We start from the raw sequence: 22,394 nt of genomic DNA, 5'->3' as shown, positions 1-22,394 counted from the left end.
ATAAATCTTGGACCCTTCTCTAGGAGTGCAATGTGCTAAGCATAGTTCTCAATATCTTGCTTTAAATAAGTCAAAAGCATTGTATTTTTAAATAGTTAGGTCAATTAGGAACACAGAGAAATACTTCAGGAATAATATTTGATGGGATATTCTGTTGATAGGTTAAGTCAAGGAAATATGTAAAAAAAAATGAAAAACAAAACACGATTGCACCTAGTTATTTCTAAACTAATGGTAAACCAAATAGTCTGTAGATTGTAAACCAAACAGTCTTAGTTTCTTATTATTTTGCCCATTTTCTGAAACCTGGAATACACAAAAATCACAGTTATGATGTTATTTGTTTACTTATTTTTTTCTAATTGGGAACTTTCATCTTATACCCTCAATTTTTTTCTTTATTATTTTTCTCTTCTACTAAAGAGATTATCTAGCATGAAATAATTCAAGGGTTTTACTAAATCTGGAAAGTTACCTAATTCAAACACTGATGTAACAAATTTCTACAGAATTTTTATCAGATAAATTTGAATACTGGTAATGATTTTGATAACACTGATTGTACACATATCCCATTTAATTTTGAGCAAGATATATTAGATATCTTCCACAATTTAGGTTGATTTTTTTTCCTTCAATATTTTCCAACCACTTACTTAAGTCTTATTTTTAAAGCTCTATAGTTACATTTCAGTTCCTTGTTCATGTAATAACCCATTAAAGAATTGAGAATATTTACCATGTTACCTCTCTATACCTTTAGGAAATCCTGCCAAAGAATTGCTGCTATTCCCAATAAGAAACCATATATTCTATAACTTCTTTATCAACGTGGCTATTTTCAGTTTATTGATACTCTTTTAGAAAGCATGGTTTTCAGAACAGAACATGGTATCATGGTTGTTGTTTATTGAGAAAAGCAGAGACAAAGTGTCATCTTGTGGATGTCCTGTTTCTACTTCTGTGGCCAAATAATACTGTTGAATCATCTTAATGCAACCACTGAGAAAAAAAAAATATCCTGACTATTTTTCCTTGTTCTTCCAAGATCCCTTGTGAAACTGCATGGTTGCTTGGAGGGCTCTTAGCAAAAGCCCTCTTACACATTCTCATTAATTATCATCTGTTGGAGAAGTCCACTTGACAAAAACATAAGGGTGACGTATAGCCAACAGCCAATGAAGAACTGAGACACTCAGTCTAAAAATTCAGAACTGAATTCAGAACTCAATTCTGACAACAACCACATGTGCTTAGAAGTTGACCTTGAAAGTTGAGCTTTTAGATGAAACTTTATCACTGGATAACACCTTGATTCCAATCATGTGACAGAACTTGAAGTACACTTGTGGAATTTAGAAAACAAGAAAGAAACAAACAAAAAGCAAGGTGCCCAATTAAACTTGAATTTAGATAAACCACAAATAATTTTTTTAGGATAAGTATGCCCCATAAGATGTTGAGGCAAATATGCTTCAAAACAAAAACAAAAACAAATAAACAAACAAAAAAACCCACATTGGTTATCTTAACTTCAAATGTAGCTAGTGCCTTATATTTTATCTGGCAGCCCCACCCGAAGACAAAGGATAAAGCTAAGCCATGACTCAACTCCTGACCCAAAGCATGTGTAGGATAATAAATATGTGTTATTTTAAAACACTACCTTGTTGGATAAATTGTTACACAATAACAGAGAAAACCAATACACCATCTTGTTAAACTTAGCCCATTTTCCGACAAATCAAATTTATTTGGATATTGAGTCTACTGCACTATATACTCTTTCCAATTTCTTGTTCAAAAATCCATTTTCTATCTTCATCTAATTAGTTAAAAGTAATTTATTAGGAAATAGTTGACAGTAGACACTTATAATATGTCAGTAGAGAACTCTATTTCTGTTGGCACAAATTAATTAAATGAAGCATAGTTGTGTGACTGTGATTAATCAGCTAAATACTTATATAATTTATTTTTTGCCTTCTCCAAATATCTACAATTTTTATGGAATAAATCAAAGAGCACTTGCATAAATGTTGCTGTAGTCTAGTTATAGTTTTTCTAGTTGACCTACTTATTATCAACTTCAAGGATGATTTGTTTCACTGGTTTTTAATGGATTGTGTTCTTGGGTTCACTGTTTCTTCCTTTAAATTATGCTGTTTGGATCACTGTTTCTTCCTTGAGATCCTCACAGACATGTGGCGAATACAAAACTAAATTAGAATTTTGTCTCTTTTGAATCTATAAAATATAGATTGAAGATAAGACTAGTAGTCATATATGTCAATATTTCAGATATTTTCAACACTCCATGTTTAGTGATATTAGTAGTAGTTTAATTAATAGCAGTTTAGTGGTATTATTTGCAGTTAATTTTTCTTATCTAGTGTCAAATTTCATTCCTCTTAGAGAATGCCCAGTGTAGGGAGAGCTGGTTCAACAGAAAATATTGCATTATCTTTGGCTTCATGAACTTCCCAGAACTTTGATAATATTGACTCAAATAAATTTAGGATTTACTTTTCTTTATCTATAGGATTTTAATTTTATAACTGTTCCTCACAATGCCTCCCTTTTTTTTCTGGCAAGAGAGAAAACTTTCTCCTAATTCTTTCTCCATCAGATACTTTCTGACAAAATAGGTTCTACCCTCCTCTGAAGGGTTTAAAGAATAGAGAATGGTTCCAACAATAAAGTCAAATATATTAGAATTATGATTCATATGCTATAAATCATTTAATTCATGAATCATTAACTAACTAACTGAACTGTATCATAAAATATATTTTTCTGCAGTGAAGTTGGAAAATTTTACTTATGCATTAATCAGATGTTAAATTACATGTAAAAGAAAACTAATCTCTGGTAGCATTTGAGGGATAAGCCAAGTGATACTAAAATTAGCAAATTACTTTGGTACACATTTTTATGAATATTTCTAGAAGTAGTAAGTGATTCTCAAGTATCAGGGTCTACAGCAGATTCAAGGACAAGTGTTAAGATCCATATTCCAGGCCTCAATCCAGATTTTTTATTCAGGTGGTCTGAATAATGACCCAGATATATGGATTTTTAATCAAGAATTAGTAGTGATTCAAATGCTTATTCTCACTTGAGGAAAAAAAGAACATATTGCACATCATTCATACTTCTCATAATTTTTCAGGAAGAGAAAAACAGGTTTTATGAGAGATGCAGCTTTTGTTATTTCATTGTGTATCCAAAGAAAAGAAAGCCAAGGAAGGAATACACCAGGGGTTTCAGAGTAACTTAATAAATGATTCATTTGAATAAGCCTGACAGCAAGGCTCAGCCTTACAGGCTTTGGGGTTCTGACCCTTTTATTCTTCCATATGCTTTGTAGAGAGAATAGAATAATAATAAAAAAAATAGTGCCTTTATTCTGACAACTTTTATATAACCCATGCCACTTCAGATCTGGAAGAACACTTGCTCCTTGTAAGGTCTGCAGAATCTAATGAATTGCCAAAGAATACTAATGACAAAGACGTGAAGTCCTTTCTCATTGAGAAAATGGAAAGGACACATTCTGCAGGTAGGGGTCAGTAGAGAAAGACAAAGACTAACATTTCATTCACAGACTTACATTCTCCTTACTGCTCTGTTATTGACTAAGGAAATCCACAACACTTTTTTTTTTCCTTTGAGAGAGAGGCACAGAGAGAGAGGCTGTGTGTGAGTAGGGGGAGGGCAGAGGGGGAGAAGAGAGAGAGAGAGAGAGAGAGAGAGAGAGAGAGAGAGAGAGAGAATCTTAAATAGGCTCTATGGTCAACCCTCGACACAGGACTAAATCCCACCACTGTGGGATAATGACCTGAGCTGAAATCAAAAGTTAGAGACATTCAACTGACTGAGCGACCCAGGCACCCCAACACTTTTTGCACTAACTCTGCCACTCTCCAAAACTATTTTCAAAACATTCTCATTCCACTTTTTTTCCAAAGTCTCATGCCTTCACCCATACTTTAGGAGGAACATCATCTGAGACCGTTAACTTTCACTCAACAGAAGTGTTGCTACTGGACTCAAGTATTCCTCAATCTGCCCCCAACTTGAATGGGTCCAATGACCACATGGCTGGCATATTTAGAACCACTTCTTCCCATGGCTTTGATGTTCATCACTCTCTATTTCATATCTATATTTCTACTATGAGATTCTAGAACTTGTCATCATTTGAGATGCTGTACCTGTGCAATTCAGACACTTCTCCATCTAAAAAGAAATGCTTATCCTGACAATCCTCTTGATGTGACTTGTTCTAAAGAGCAAAGTAAGTAAAATAATAATAAAACTTGAGAAATATCATGAAGAAAACAAAAAGGAGGTAAGTTAGAAAAAGTATAATGTCTCAGAAAATAAGAAATCTCAATCATTCCAAAGAATAAATACTTCTCATTCAATATTATTCTATCAAAGAATATTCTTGTATTATTTTCATCCTGTTAAAATCACTAAAATTTTATTTTTATGGTAAAGCTTGGGGGATATGCTACATTTTACATTCATTGAAAGAATATGCATTCTATAATTATCCATTATTGGTGTCTAAGTCTAGACATAATATAATGAATGTTCCCAAAATAAAATCACAACAAAAAAATGTTAGTAAAAGTTCCCCTTCTTCGAGAGTTTTCAAGTTTGCTTAAAAGTTTACATAACTGCATTGAAAGTCAAGAGCTTTTATTTTCCCGAGACAGTCGTGAAAAGTCTAGTAGATCCTTATTCTTCAGAATTAAGGACAGAAATAAAAAAGAATAATCTTCAAGTCATATAGTTATTATAGCACTTTATAATTATTAATCAATTACTATGCTGTAGGAACTATACTAATTTTTATATGGTTTAGCTTATTTTCTCAAGATTCCAGCTCCTTACTGAATATTTTCACATATATGTCTGACTGATATCTCAAACTTTATATACTTGCACACTACAGCATTAGAATTCTATCACCAAATTTTCCTCCCTTTCCCCCAAATTCCTCTGGAATTAAATGATCTCACAATTGACTGATTATTTATAGAATCACTTTAAAAGGTCAACAATCTTTTCCCAATAGCTATTATAAAAAGTACAGACAAATATTTTCAGTAAGGATGTAAATGATTTAAACTTCAGTATCACCAACTGTACTCATTCACAATACAGACGCACAATTGTTATATGCAACAACGAGGATACGTCTCGCACATATTGTGCGGCATAAATCCAGCTTTCCACAAAGATTGCATACTGAATCATTCATATTTTCCGAAATTCTAAAACAGGCAAAACTAATCTACAGTGGTTGAAATCAGAACAATCATTGTTTTCCTACAGGGGACGTATAGACTAGAAAGGATAACAAGGAGACATTCTGGATTGAATGATGGGTTCTCCATCTAGGTTGCTTGGTGAAATCCACAGGTAGCTTAGTTTTTTAAACTTAATTTACTGTGAATTTAAGAATAGAACTATGTAAGGTGGAAATACCTTTTCAAAAAGAACTTTTGAGGTCTACTTCTACTGAATTACTTCTTATGAACTTACATCATTATCAAAAGGCAAGTTTCTGCTCTGTTAGAATTTTAATAATCCACTGGCTTTCCTTTATGTTGACCTTTCGATAGACAAACATATTTTTCTTCTTTTAATTCACATTAAATTAACTCCATTTTCTTATAAACCTATTATGTGCTATTCGTGATTAGGTACCAGTAATTCAGACAAAAATTAGACAATTCCATTGTTTACAGGAGTTAATAGTCAAGAAGAAACTAGATATGCTACTAGTAAGTGGAAATAAAAATTATTTGTGCAACAAATGATCTGTTATATAATGTTGATAACTACAAAAGCAATGACAAATCTGAGATGCAATCATATCCCTGGCAATGATTATTTCTCTTTGTTACTTTGAGGATGTAAGTTTTATTTTATTTTATTTTATTAAAAAAATTTTTTTTTCAACGTTTATTTATTTTTGGGACAGAGAGAGACAGAGCATGAACGGGGGAGGGGCAGAGAGAGAGGGAGACACAGAATCAGAAACAGGCTCCAGGCTCTGAGCCATCAGCCCAGAGCCTGACGCGGGGCTCGAACTCACGGACCACGAGATCGTGACCTGGCTGAAGTCGGACGCTTAACTGACTGCGCCACCCAGGTGCCCCAAGGATGTAAGTTTTAGATAAAGACAGAATCCTACAACCAGAAAGACTACTTATCTGGGTTAATTGAATATTCCAATAAAATCAGACATTCTCTGGTTAATTTTGGCTAAACAAGTTGTCAAGAACTGTGAAGGATCTTGCCAATTTAATATTACCATGACACAGTTTCTTGTTTGATAGACATGCAAATCCCACATCAGAGCCAAAGGATTATAGCAGAAGCAGCCCATAGAAGTAGCATTAGACAGTGTCAGCATTTTCTTGTTCTTGTCTCCTGAGCCATAATTCCTACAGGATGTCACAAAGGTGAGACATGCACACACAGCTGGTTGAGTTACTGGAGAGGAACCCTGGGCATAGGAAATCTAAATCTTATACAATGGTCAGTAAGCACACCTACCCTGTGCTCCACGGAGAAAGAAAAATTATGTTCAGAACACAGGATAGTAAATTAGCACGTCTTCTATTTGTTCCAGTGGAAGATACTTTCTCTATATCCAAAGCTGATCAGTATAAAATCTTTGTAAGGTTAGTGTGAAACAAAGTTCATAATGTTTCTGTCCACAAAATTGTGCAGAAACACAAGAGACTCATGGAGAATATTCTTCCAATATAAGTTAGACATGTCCCTGAACTGCTTTAAAAAATACATTCCTTTGTATGTGGCATGGTATTTAAGTAGCTACATTTTAGGATTTCAGAATCACAGTCTCTGACATCTGTCATCGTAGATTATTCTAAGAGTATACTTTCTTTTTAGACAGAGACAAGTGGACATTTCAAATATGCTCACTAGCAGGTAACAATGTATTATTGCCAAGTATCATCTGAAAAATTCCCTTAGTACTGTGCTGTTCACCACTGATGATATTCTGGTTTATGAAATGTTATATGTAGTCAGAAATAGAAGGAGACTCTATTTCTGGTCTAATTAAGTCTTCCATAAAATGAAAGCATGAAAATAATTAGGGACAGAAAAGTTACTTTAGCAGTACCACAATATTAATGCAGCAAATGTATTTCAAACTTTCTCTACTCCACTAGGTGTTTGGAATGCTATTCTTTCTCAAGTCTGTGATATTTACTATGTTGACCCATCCAAGCATTGATAATAACTGGGGAATCACATCTCATGTGGCTTTCTTTCTCGGGCTGGAGAGAACTTCAACTTATCTGATTGAATGTTTGGCATTAGTGCACTACCATGTCTTATAGATTCAACTTCAAAGATCTACATTTGTGCTTTACACCTGAAATAGCAGCCTGTTAATTTGCTGTCCAATTTGAGATCAAAGCATTTGTACAAGGAGGGGCTATTTGTGAAATGAGGCATAGTGAAATGTTTCTGACTTTGCTTAGTCTCAAGAGTAATTAAACTTGGATAAACAGATTGAAAGAACAGGAGACAGTCATATTTATAGAATAATTGCTACATTAAATATACTAAATCTCATTTATACCACCCAGAAACTCTCTCTGGTAATTGTCATGACCCTTATTTTATTGGAGTAAGGCTGAAGGTTAGAAACTTTAAGCAATTTTTCCAGAATCCTGTAAGAATCATTGAATTCAGTCAGCCTTCCAATTTTCATTGTAAGAAAAGTGAGATTCAAATTTTGAGCTAAAATCCTGGACTTATGAAAGCTCAATCAATTATACTATTATGATGGTTTGCCTGTACTGCTCCTCACTCCATGCATTAACACAACACAGATAATCACTAATACATCATAGGATTTAAGGAAAGAGCACCATGTTATTACAGCTTGGTAGCAGGTATGCCTTTGGGAGGAGAGAGACCATCATGACCTACATAAAATGTTAGTTTATGTGCTCATAGTAGAGATGAAAATGAAAGAAGAAAATGGCAGTTACCTGGAAATCTTTGTCTAAATGTCTACCACAAAAAATGAATGACAAGGAAAGGATATACAAATCAGATATTGTAACTACAATATCATATTTTAAATTGCTCGTCAGGACTACATGTCTAAAAGCAGATCCAGGGGATCCTTTTTCTCATTTCCTTAGGAATAAAGGAAACATATATTTAACCTTCTAGTCCATATTTTTGCACTCCTGCAGAAGGGAGAATTGATCTTGACTCTCTACAAGTGGAATATACTATACGACCAAGATATTCAGGAAGGAGAAAAAAAAACCTGTTTGAAAAAGTTGTCTCTTGAGTTTCATGGATAGGTGAATCTAAAGGATATCACATGTATAGTTGTGATTCAGGCTGTAGTTATTTTCAAGGCTTTTACTCTGACAAGCAAAATCTAATGGTAGTGGAATCAGACAGGGTCAAAACACTTGGGTGTTAACAAGTCCTTTGTCTCTTGGCCATAAGGCCAGGGTTTGGGGAAAGCCTTCTTCAGTCATGGAGTGGATTTAGAATTCTAGTCAGAACCAGGTGGTGTAGGCATGGTTATAGATTTTGTAATCAGAAGGTCTACATTTTATTCCTACCTGTCTAAAATATCTCTATCATGTTTATACTTGTAACTGTCTATGCTTCAGTTTCCTTTTCTGTAACATGGGCTAATTTTGAGATGAACAGAATGATTTTGAGATAATTAACATGTGAAAGGGTACAGAAAGCATAATAAGCTCTACTTGTTTGATATATTAATAATACTAGTTATTTTTAGGAATTACACCACATAATGATTAATAATTAATAATAACGTTGTTATTACATTCAATTCTATCTGGCTAACTACCTTGGGGGCACCTTTCTGAATCTCATTTTGCTTATTCATTAAATGTGTTTAATAGCACTCATCTTTCAAGGCTGTGGTAAGAATTAGAAGTTATATGAGATTGATGTAAGTGCATGTGAATTTAATTAAATTATTTTCTTTAAATGTTAATAATTGATTCAGATATTTATATATCCTTATTTCCTTAGACACTAGTTTGAGTACAGATTCTGCATAAATATTTAGTTTTAGTAACTAGAATGATTCACATAGTCTTACGTCAAAGTGACTTAATAATAGATTTTGCCTTTATTGAGCACATAGTCATTGTTTTCTTACTGTCAGGTACCAGAGAAAATGCAAAACACACAGTCGTTGTCTTAAATTAATTTTAGGTTTGAAGACACTTATTAGAGAAATCAGAAATTAGAACTAAGTGCAATGAGTTCTTTGCTAGAAGTGAGCACAAGATGCTAAGTGAAAATGAAGGAGGCTGACCTAGATTAGCATCCTGGTAGATATCATTCCTGAGCAGATATAACTGCTGAACGATTAGATAAATATGGGAAATAGGAAATCCAGGTTGAACAAACATCAAGTGAAAAATAGGCAGTTATATAGGAAATGCAGCACTTTTGAACAAATTCAGATTGTTTTTACTGAAAAGTTGGATTAATTTTTAAAAATATATGGTATGTAAAAGGAGTCTTCCCATATATAACAGGAGTTTGTAATTTAATTTGAGTTTAGCTGGAAAATAATAAGAACTCTAGAAGGCTTTATGCAGAGCAACATGATGATATATGGGTGAGACTGAACAAATCTGAGAGTGGATTAGAAGGTAGGGTGGAGGAGAGATGGTGAATTAAAGGCTAGAGACATGTTAGTATAACCCAAGTTAGAAATGAGGAGTGAGGATGTATAATGGTGCACCTACTTTGTAAAGCAGTGTGATGGTTCTTTGAATGATAAAACAAAGTTACCATATCACTCAGCAATTTTGCTGCTACTTATATACTCTAGAAAAAATTAAAACATGTATGTCCACAGAAAAACTCTGACACAAATAATTATAGCCACATTAATAGCCCAAAGGTGTCAATAACCCAAATGTCCATCAGCCAATGAATGGATAAGTAAAATATGGGGTATCCATACAACGGAATGTTTCTGGCCGCTTTAAAGATAAATGAAACAAAACAGAACCAAAGAATGAAGTAGCAGTACCCGTGACAGCTTGGATGAAACTTGAATCTTGAAAACATTACACTCAGTGACAGGAGGCCATCACAAAAGTCTAAGTTTTATATGTGTGCAGTCATATGGAAACCTAGAATAGGGAAATCCACAGAGACAAAAAGTAGATTAGGGCTATCTCAGGGCTGGAGGCCATGAAGAAATGGGTTGGTGATAAATAAAGTGTATAATGTTTATTTCTGAAGTGGTAAAAATGTTTGAAAATTTACTGTGGAGACAGTTACACATATATGTGAATATACTAAAAATCACGGGATTGTACACTTGCAGTGGATAAATTATATGATGAGTGAACTGTATCTCAATAAAGCTGTTTAAAAAGGAAGAAAAAGAGTAGCAACGAGAATCTGAATAAAGGCAAAACATTAAAAACAAGGAGGAGAGAATTGAGAAAGTTTGGCAGATCTAGAGGTATTTATAGCCAATTAGACTTCTTGACTGGTGGGGCGTGGTGGGAAAAGTGAGGGAAAAGGGAAGGACGGGGACGATATCTTGGTTTATTGTTTTGGGAAGTAACAGTGATGGTGATTCCAATTATTGAAAAATAATCCATAAGAATATTGCACATATTTAGAGATAATATATAATTCTGTGGCTTAAGCTACTTGTATTACATATATGAGGAACACCAGTAGGTTGTTTCCAATTTTTTTAATGTTTATTTATTTTTGAAAGAGAGAGAGACAGAGAGAGGAGAGAGACAGAGAGTGGGGGAGGGGAAGAGAGAGAGGGAGGCACAGAATCTGAAGCAGGCTTGAGGAAGAGGGACTTAGCAAATGTTATTTTGGAGCGGATCCATTTTGAGTAGAATTTTTGAATTAAGTAAGATATTACAGTACAGTAGTTTTCAAACACAGAAGTAGTTAACATAGATCATTCGATTCTCATGAAATCATAATAGAAGTCCAGAGTAGAAGACAGGTAAAATTGCTATTCTGTTCAAGGCAGAGCATGCGAGGCATGAACTTCCTTCTGTCCTTACCCACTTTATATCCAAAGTCAATGGATTGCCCACTGCAATCCTCTTGGATCTCAGAAATCTAAGTGTGAAAATACCTGCTTTTATTGACACCCTTATTTTGCTTATGAGAGAAATTATGCCTCAATTAGAGGTCAGTCAAAGAAGCAGAACCACAGTGGGTATTATGCAATGAAGGATTTATCACAAGAATTGAAGCCACACAATTGTGATACAAACTAGGGAAGCAAAGGCCTGATAGTGGAAGTTGGAGAAACAGAGAAGTAAAAAATCAGCTCTCTTGAAACACTGATGCAAGTATAAAAGTCAGAGCTTGTAAGGAAATGTGGGGAGCCAGATATGTCTGGCTTCTACAAAGAGACCAAGAGGGAGGATTCCTGAAGTCTCTGGAAACTGCCATTACATCAGGTGATGGACCAGGCAGAGCTCAACACAGAGCAAGGGAGAGGGAGGATCTGCTAGAATTCATTGGCATCTGTCCTTCACCTCATGTAGCCACCACAACCTTCAGAGAGTAAGTTGCCATTTCATTCTGCCGTCTAAGTCTCATGCAAATTTCTCTTTTGGACACCTTCCCTTCAGGAAAGTGATTTCTGGGAAACATAAGTCTAATTTAGGTAAGTTGATACAGGAGAAAAACACCACAGTGACGCTGGCAAAACTTGAAGATGGTCTCTCACAAATAATCAACCCAAATGCTGGTTATTTTAATCATGGGATTCATTAAAAAAAATATTTAAGTACAGTGGACACATAATGTTACATTAATTTCAGGTGTACAACATAGCGATTCAACAAGTTTGTAAGTTGTACTGTGCTCAACACGAGTATAGCTGCCATCTGCCACCATCTGTCCCAATGTGTTACAATATCATTGACTACATTCCTTATGCTCTGCCTTTTATTCCTGTGACTTACTCATTCTATAACTGGAATCCTGCACTTCCCACTCCCCAGAATTCATTTTTTTCACTCAAAAGTACTTTTAAAAAAATTTTTTGCACTCTGCACTTTTTTAAAAAGCAGGGGTTTTTTGTTGTTGTTGTTTGGTTTTGGATTTTTTTTTCTTTACCTTTTTTTTTTTTTTTTGCCTTAAATTGCCCCGTGGATCTGAGAATAGTAATTAGAATTCTATCAAAGTATATCTTTGGTTTCCCGAATTATCTCTTTTTCTATTCTTTTTTTGTTGTTGGGTCTGCCTATTTTGTTTACACTTTGTTTTGCATTTTATATTCACTTATTTTGCTCATGCTATTTGTTTTCCTCTAATTTACTGTGATCTTGAGTGTTACTACTTAAAACACATGAGGTCCATTGTTAGTGTAAGGAGCTAACAGTTTTTTCTTGCAGTTACATGAGACTATTTCTCCAAATAGCACTACATTTAAATGGAAAGTTATCATTTCCATTAAGTGAAAAGTGTTCCTATGGATTTTCCAGGTGAATCTCCACAGTTAGAAAAATGAAAAAAAGGCCTGTCTCTTAGAATAGGAGGATGATGGTTCCATGGGTTTTCTCTCCTGTCCCAACACCTTCCCTAGGATCTAAAGCGAAACACATCTCTCCTGCTCTATAGAGACCAGTTCTTAGGCTTTAGCTGGAAAGCAAAAGCCAATTCTGCCAGCTATTCTATTTTCCCTGAGAAAGGGACACTATCAACCCTCTACTTATGCAATTATCAGTTATCGAATAAATTTTATCTTGGTAATTGTTCCCTGATTTTGTCAAGTTGTTTGTAGATCAAAGTTAATCCAGAGTTTCCTTTGGAAAGTCCATGCCCATAATATACATGGTCTTCATCTATTGGATTTCATATGCTTGCTTCCTCACATGTTCTTAAGAATTCAGGACAATTGGTGGCACCCATTACATTTTTTGACACTGATAGAATTTAGTATTTCTTTTTTAAAAGTTAAGGTTTTTTAAAGTATACTGCCAGATAAAACAATTGGTACATATAGATGTATGTGCTGCACATTTAAACTGAACACTATTAGGCTTCATAACAACCACCTTTATACTTGGGCAATTTGGGATCCTTGGCCCATGCCCCACACCATGGCATAACCAATATTTTAGAAACCTTCCTTAAAATTCTCTAGCCCCCCCACTTTATGCCTGGGACCAGCCACACTAAAAGGGATATGAAGACAGGGCTCCTGGAGTGAGGACAAGACCCACACTTTCTTGGGTTACCATTTACATCCACCAAGAAGCTTTCTCTTTATTCCCAACTACCACACATGGGATCAACCTGAGGCACCAAGGAGCTCCAGAAACCTGGTAGTTTGCCACATCCTGGGAAGGCAGGCTGGTAAGTGAATCATTCTCGCTGGGTTTCCTGTTTCTTTTGTGAGACACATTATGGTCTAGAGTGTTTCCAATATGCTGACTTTAGATGACTATTGCTCATGTTGGACACAGGGGAAACTCAGAGCTCTGGAATATGAATGGTACATTACCCATCAACCGATCTATGGGCCTATATCTGGGTTTTCACTCATCCACATTCCCACCATCATCCTGGTGGTGGCAAAAGCCACCATTTACTCCATGCAAACTTTGCATCATATGTCAAGGCAGTCATCCAGGGATAGCCTGTCTTTTATCCTCACAGAGGCTTGGGAGGCCTTTGCTTTGCAGTGTCAACAGGCCTTTCCAATCAATGTCCTCTCTTGCATCAAATCCATGGGAAAATGTTTTGCTCTCTTAGGTGGATACTGAGTATGCAAAGGAGGGACAAACAGAATCTTGGCAAACAAAATAACTCTTGTCATTCCATCAGTGGACTCCTAGACTGTCCTCCTCACCATCAGTGATGTATACAAGGCAGGGTGCAATCAGCAAAGAGATCACATTCAATAATGCAGTAATTATGGCCTGAAGACTTCAAGAAGATGTCAAAAGATGGTGTGTTCTACCTTTCCACTATAAAAATCTGAAAAGCATATTTAACATGACCAGAAAATGAATTATTGCTCACATTTCCTGAATACTCAGGCCGATATTTTCATTCATGATCATTATCACCAAAACACAGTAACTACTTTTATAAGATTCTGGAAGCTAATATTTACTGATAGCATGAAGGATGATACTATATCATGAGAAATTATGTACAAAGCATTGAATAAATGATATTAGAGAATAGCAGAAGCTGAAAACCTATATTGTTTCAATAAACACAATTTTTGAAGGGTTATGGTACTGCAAGTAACACTACTTGGCTGTTCAAGAAGGATCTCTTTCAGACCTCAGACTTTCTGATAGTTACTTGGTTTATGGCAGCATAACTCAAATCTTTATATGGTGTTCTCCCTCTGTGTCCAAATTTCCCCTTTTTATAAGGTTATCAATCATATTGCATGAGGAAACCACACTACCCCAATATATAACCTCACCTTAACTTATTATAGTCACAATAGTCTCATTCCAAATAAGGTTATATTCTGAGGTACAAGAAGTTTGGGCTTCAAGATATGATTTTGGGTTCAGCTGGTTTAACCCACAATATCATGTAATGGGAGATATAAAATTATCTAGCAACAGTCAATTGAACAATAAAGGATATCGAGATATGGTTCCTAGACATGAACTGTAGGTGTTACCTGGACACTATGCAAGATATTTGTGTGATGGGACAATAAAATATATGAGTTTGTAACTCTTTTCTGTCATTTGTTATAACTTTAATTATGTGGGCTTCCATTTCAGAAAATAGGTAAGAAATTATTACCGATAGTTTAAGTTCACAGTTTTATTTTTTTCTATACAAGTTTTATATTACAAATATTTCTAAATAAAGATTTCCTCATGTAGTCATAAAAGTTAAATTAGTTTTAATGTAAACATAATTTCTCATACAGTAATGTTTATATAAGATTTGTTTATAACAAAAATGTCAATTTTAAAATGGAGAAAAACCTTGCTGGGTTTTTGAACAGTTTTAGACCCTTATATAGATCTTGTTGACAGACCCCTTTTACAGAGTACTTTTGGCATTTTGCTTGAGCCGAGGATGGCACTTGGAATGTTTGTATGTGTATAAATTTGGAAGGTACAAATTGACAATATGCTTGATGACATGTCAAGAAATATTTCCAAATATTTCTGGTGTCAGCACAATTCGGATTCAAATAAAAATTTGTCTGACACAAGGCCATTTATATGTAAACTAGTAAATAAGATGGAAGGAGAGGAAAGAAATGAGATGAGCTTTGTCACCCACTGCTGGATTTCAGAGTAATCAGTAAATACCCTGTACAAAATGATCACTTGTAATAAAACAAACAAATACAGAACATCTTAGTTGTCTGTCCAGGCAAAAAGAGGCACAATGATTACCCAATTAAAAAATTATACATCATCGTCCAGAATATATTATCAGGGCTGTTGTTTTTAATGAGGTTTTTTCCTAGTGAGTTCATTAGGTATGAACCAGTACTCATTTTGGGTGTACTAATTTGCTTCAATTTGATTAAATTTGCTCGATCCTAGAACTTGACTTTCTTTCTTTCTTTCTTTCTTTCTTTCTTTCTTTCTTTCTTTCTTTCTTTCCTTCTTTCTTATGTTTATTTAATTTTGAGAGGGAGAGACAGATTGCCAGCAGGGGAGGGGTTGAAAGAAAGGGAGGCACAGAATCTGAGACAGGCTCCAGGATCTGAACTGTCAGCACAGAGCCCGATACAAAGCTCGAACTCAAGAACTTCTAGATCATGACCTTAGCCTAAGTCAGATGCTTAACCAAGTGAGCCACCCAGGCGCACCCCCCCCTTCTTTGTTTCTTAATTCAATTAATTGGTATGGGACTTGACATCAAATGACAGGTATCTTGAGGAAAGCAAAAGATGTTGAGTACTTCCACTGAAGTATATCCAAGTAAAATTCCAGAGAAATAATGTATACACATTTATACATGTTAAATAATTTAGTAGACAAAATTACAATTAAAATGTCCTTTAAAAATGTTTTTATTTACAAAATTTCTCCCCCAAATTATAAATTATTTACAGAATACTTTCTGTGTGTCAAAGCACTGTTCTCTGTTGTTGGGATCCAGTAAACAGAATAGGTGGAATGTTGATCTACGATCTTAAAGATGGAAAAGGAGTAGTGTAAACTATGGATGAATCTATTAAGTGATTTCAAATAATAATACATGATATGAGATAATGAAACTGTGTGATAGGAAACAGTGATCATGATAAAATACTTCTTGAGATTGAATGATCATGTAAGGCTTCTGCAACAAGTGGCATGTAAAGTGATAATTTAATGAAAATGAACATCGAAGTAAACAGGATCAGAAAACTCAGGGAGAAAAAAAGGAAAAAGCATCCTAAAGAGGAACTAACTTGAAATATTTATGGAACGCTAGTGTGGTTAGTGAGTTATGAGCAAATGGGACAATGAAACAAGACGTGATATGGGAGGTAGGCTGGGGCCAGATTTTGATAGTTGATATATGTCAATATAAGGGATTTGGGTTTTAATAGAATTGTGATGGTTGAGAGTGCCATTTCTAAAGTGACATAAATTGATTTGGATTGAACCTCTTATAAAACAATTCTAAACCCTGGAAAAAAATATTCAAAACAAACAAACAAACAAAAAACATAACTACCTGAAGGCATTGGAGTGTGCAGAAATGTAGGCAGAGTCTGGAAGGATATCAAGATTTAGAAGAAAGAATGGTACAAAGTGAGCTTTTCATTTTACAGTTTATGGCCGGAGGGTAGGATACATTTGGCAAACAAAGGGTGGCTAGAACTCCAATTGAAAACTTGCTATCTTGGGGCACCTGGGTGGCTAAGTCGGTTAAGTGTCCAACTTTGGGTCAGGTCATGATCTTGCAGTTCGTGGGCTTGAGCCCCACATTGGGCTCTATGCAGACAGCCCAGAGCCTTGAGCCTGTTTCAGATTCTGTGCTCCCTCTCTCTCTGCCCCTCCCCCATTCTCTCACTCTCTCTCTCTCTCTCTCTCTCTCTCTCTCTCTCCCTCTCTCTTCAAAATAAATAAACACTAAAAAATTTAAAGAAAATAAAAGAAAACTTCCCATCTTCCTGTTCTTCAAAAATCAAAAGACAGTGTTTCAGGCAACTATAGCAACTGAAAATTTAAGGTAGAACTTCAGAAATTGGAGAGCCAGAAAGCAAAGGGAATGGGGAGATTTTCAAAAATATTGTGTATAAACTATGCTTATGTATCTTAAATTGCACGTGGACCATTCAAAGTCTCTCAGTGAATAGAAATTTGACCTGATACCCAAGAGAGAGCCTTCACAGTGCAACCAACTTACAGCCTGAAAATGAAGAAACAAAAAGTAACATTCTTCAGAGGAATAAAATAGAATCCAGAAAACTCAGAAGAGAATATATACGATGTCTGTGATACAATCCAATCTTATTCAACAAAAGAAGAATTAGGACAACATGACCCACTCTCAAAACAAAAGAAAATAAATATAGACCATTCCCGACTTGAGCCAAATGTTAACTTGAGCAAAAAATAGTAAACTTTTATAACTATCTTCAATGATGGCATGTAAAATATGGTAATAATGAATGAGGACATATTAAATCTCAGCAGAAAAAATATCTATTTAAAAAATATAAATTTTAGAACTGAAAAATACAGAACCTACAATCTATTTTTTTAAGTTAATAACAGAATGGAGATAACACAGAAAGACTCAGTAAATGTGAGAATAGACAAAGGAAAATATCTATTCTGAGAGTGAAAATAATAAAAAAAATAGATTGAATAGAAAATGAACAGAACTTCAAGGAAATCTGGGATAATATCAGGAGTTCTAACATCTCCTGTAAGGAAAAAGATCAGGCTGAGAAAATATTTAAAAAATAATTATCAAAAACGTCCCCTTTTTTCAAAATGCATAATTTTAAAGATTCAAAAACCTAAATTAGCCTCAAGAAGAAGAAGAAGAAGAGAAACACCACTAGGGAAATCATGATGAAAAAGCTGAAAATTCAAGACTAATGGAAAATCTTGAGAGCCGTGAGGGTAAAAATACATGGACAGGGAAGCCTTGTAGCAATAATTAGAATAATTGCTGATTTTTCATTAGAAATCCAGAATGCAACAAATTAACATCTTTATAGTACAGGAAGAAAATGAAATAATCAACACAAAATTCTAATTATATATTTACCAAAAATATTTTTTAAGAATGAATGTGAAACAGATATATTTTTTGATAAATGAAATCTGTGAGAATTCAGCAGAACAGTTCTTAAAGAAATGCTTAAGATAATTCTTCAGCTTGAAGGAAAAGGATGCTAGCTGGACAATCAGATCTTTAGGAGAGACTTAAGAGCATCAGAAATGAGCTTTTAGAAAAGGTAAAAGCATTGGAAGGTTTTAAGCAGAAGAATGACACAATCTGATTCATATTAAAAAAAATCAGGTGTCAGAAACATGGATTTGGGTTGGCGAGGGGGCATAAGAGCTTCAGGAGAATAAGTAGTTGAGTCAAGCCAGCACTCTGAATTCAATAGTCCTTCAAATGTTTCTTTTTCCAGTGCAGAATTACCTGAATCGATATTAATATGACTCTTTATTGTAGGACTGTAGGGATTATGATTTTGAATCCTTACTGAGTTGTTATAATACCTTTTCTCCAGGGACACACTTGTTTTTTTGTACAGGGGTATCTGCATCTAAAAATGATTTTTCTTCCAGAAATTGGGCATGAGAATATGGCTTCCTTCCTTCCTTCCTTCCTTCCTTCCTTCCTTCCTTCCTTCCTTCCTTCCTTCCTTCCTTCCTTCCTCTTTCTTTCTTTCTTTCTTTCTTTCTTTCTTTCTTTCTTTCTTTCTTTCTTTCTCCTTCCTTCCTTCCTTCCTTCCTTCCTTCCTTCCTTCCTTCCTTCCTTCCTTCCTTCCTTCCTTCTTTCCTTCCTTCCTAAGGGTAATTGCCATCAAACTTTTGATTATTCATCGTTGATTTCTTTTGATGGTATAAGTTAAGTAGTATCCTTGTTGGTCACTCATCTCTTGCCCTGAGGGACATGATGTTCTACTAAACATCTTCATATTTTCTATTAACCAGATTTGCCTGGCTGCTCTCTTACCACTCATTATAATAATCGTATGTGCCTACTTAAGTATCACCCTTCAAACTCCAGTGTTTTAAAATCATTTAATTGTCATTTCTATCTGAATTCCCTAACAGTTTCTAATACTGTTAAACCTAACATACAAAGAACAGGCACTAGTGACCTCTGAGTGATCTGGTGCCTTTCACAACTGTGTAGTCTTTATGGCCTTAATAAACAGTCCATATTCTGTGCTTCCTATGAAAAATAATCATGTTTCATTTTCTGGTCTTATATAACATTCACTTTTCTGAGCCTCTTAATTGTGTCTTCCTGCTTTTTGTCCCCCCAGAATCCCGTAACACGGGCAATCTATTTTTTTCATGCTTTTAGAAGGTATCCCAGTAGTAAGTTCACACCATCACCTAAGTTTCTTGCCAGGGTGTTAATTCCTGTATCTCAGAAGAGTGCTCACAAGTCAATAAGTTCTCCCTTACCTAGTTTTATCTCCAGCTCACTTTATCAAGCACTCTCTGAAACCAATTCCACACATACTCCTCTAGCTCTGTCCAGTATATGCTAGCTAGGTCCTGCGCTTCTTTTGTGATATGGTGACTTGTCTCATTAGGATCAACTAGCTTCAGCCAGGTTAAGTTTTGACTTCTTCCTAGTTATAGCCCATGTTTCCAGGAGGAATGTGGGTGGAAGAAACTGACTTCTATTTTTTTTTTTTTTGTTCCTTTATTTCTTGTACTTGGACAAATCTCTGGCATTTAGTACTTGGTCATTAAATATTTGTTGAATGAATACAGACTTTGAAATCATACAGCTAATATAAATTGTTTGGTTATATTGTTTTCTTTCATTCAAATATCAGTCATATGTCCCCCAAAGCTCTGTTTGGAGTACTATTTGGAGTATATAACCTTCCTTATCTCAGACTATCAAATTTAATTTTTTTGTAAGAATGTTTTATTTACATGTCTATTTTCCATGAAATATTTAAAAGAAAAATAAATATTCATCCCTTCAATAGACATCTATGTGTAACCTATATATGCAAATGTGAGTCAGACTAAACGAAGGTATGCTTTAATAACAAAATACTGAAAAATAATTTCCTAAAGAACATAATTTCTCAATTATGCCCGAATATTTCTCTACATTGGCTTCCTTTTGGAGCCAGGCTGATGGAATATCCATTATCTCAAAGTTTTCAAGTCATCATTGAATTATTAATTAAATATTTTAACATTGAAGTAATTACATTAACAAGACCTTAGTAGTCTGGTGGGGGATAAAAAACCATATGAACCAAAGATGATTCACTCCAGCTTTCAAGCCAAAATCCTAGACATGTGAGTGAAGCAGGTAAAGATTAGCAAGCCTACCCAAAGCTGACCACAGAGATCTAAGGGAGCCCTTCTGAGACCAAAAAGACCACCTAACTGAGTCCAGACTCAATTGCCAATTCACGGAGTCGTGAACTAAGAAAAATAGTTGCTGTTTAAGCCATTAGTTTCAGGACAGTTTGTTTCCCAAGGGTAGCTAAATGATGCATGGTCAAATCTAGCTAAAAGGAGCCAGTAAATGCAACATCAGGAAGTAAAGAGCAAGAGCACTTTGGCAAATAGCTGTAATGACCATCATAGAAAGGCAATGCTCAGCACTTTGGGGACACAACAAAGTCTAAGACAGAGTTTCTATGCCATAGAATTACATACTATTGAGAGAAAGAGAGAGAGAGAACAATGAATAATGATATACGACACTGAGCAGAATTATACTGTCATACATGAAATTCACCAAATTGAACCAGAAGGTGGATGCACTTTTTAGAAAACTTTCTTTAGCTATTTTTAAAGACAGGTTTGCTAGCAACAAATTCCTTAAGTTTTCCTCCACCTGAGACTGTCTTGATTTCCCTTGCATTCCTGAGGGATATTTTTGCCAGATATAAAATATGCAGTTGACAGTACTTTTCCTGCAGTTCGTGAAAAGTGTTGCACAACTTCCTACTGGATTCTTAGGTTTCAGATGAAAAATTTGCTGTCACCTTTGTATATCCCTGTAGGTAAGCTGTTGTTGTTGTTTGTTTATTTTGTTTTGCTTTGCCTTGGCTTTTTTCAAGGCTTTTTCCTTGGACTTTGGTTTTTGGAAGTTTAATTATGAGGTGTCAGCATGAATTTCTTTGGATTTATCCTATTAGGGGTTCACCTAGTTTCTTGAATCTGTAGAGGCTCAGCTGCCCACTTGGCTCTGCTGACACCAGGGATAGGGAAAAGAGAAGTACTTATTAAACCTAACCTGCACTGCCTTGTTCAGTCTTACCGCTTCTGGATGGGACAGGTGGGAACTCAGCTCACCTCCACGCCTAGCTGATACTACCTGGGTGAAGGAATCAAAGCACTTTTGGCTACTAGCAAGTGGGGAACTGAAAGATCAGCTCCCTGCTCTGCTTTCCCACTACCTCCAAAATGTACTGTCCTGGAAAGGAAATCAACCTCCATATAGTTATACCAGGCAGAGGATAAAAGATCAGATGGCCTGTTGATAGCACCTGGCAGGGAATTGTAGCACAAAACCTATGTTCATAGAGTTGGGAAAGGGAGAGGGTTGGGTGGAAGACCTACTTCTTTTACAACCCAAGGAAATTGGATGGGTGAGTGTGGTTTTCCTTTTGGGTTTGGCTGAAGTAGGGCAAATATTTCCAAAAATATTTTTGTTGTTTTTAGGCTACTCTTTTCCTGGTCCTTTAGCTAGAAGAATCAGGCTCTTCGTGTAGCTATTTTTTGTGCAAGTCCATTGATAGTTCCAGGTTGTGGGTTTCTATACCACCCCATCCAGAATATATGGGAAGCAATAAGGAGACCCAGAGAATTCAATGCAGTTTTGTTTTTCAAGTAATGAGATCCTTAGGTAAGCCACCTTCTCGTCTACCACTTTTCAGTCTTCTTGTGTTTGCTTGTTTTATTGTGTTCAAGTTTTGTTTACATGTTTGTAACTGGGAGTACATGGGAGAAAAGAGACTACTCTGATATGGTAGTATAGGGAGTTATCACTTTTAACGCTGGTGGGCAATAAAGGCACTGTGTGACAGTGACACAGTACTTTGAGAAGAAATTTATTTTTTAATTTTTTTTTAGCATGGGTATGTTTTCTAAGAGTATCCCATGTGGAAACATATTCCAAATATGAGCAAAGGCTGGAAAAACTGAAAG

This window comes from Felis catus, chromosome D1 (assembly GCF_018350175.1).
Source record: "Felis catus isolate Fca126 chromosome D1, F.catus_Fca126_mat1.0, whole genome shotgun sequence".
NCBI lineage: Eukaryota > Metazoa > Chordata > Mammalia > Carnivora > Felidae > Felis > Felis catus.
The sequence above is the reverse complement of the archived record's forward strand: the minus strand, read 5'-3'. Positions refer to the sequence as shown.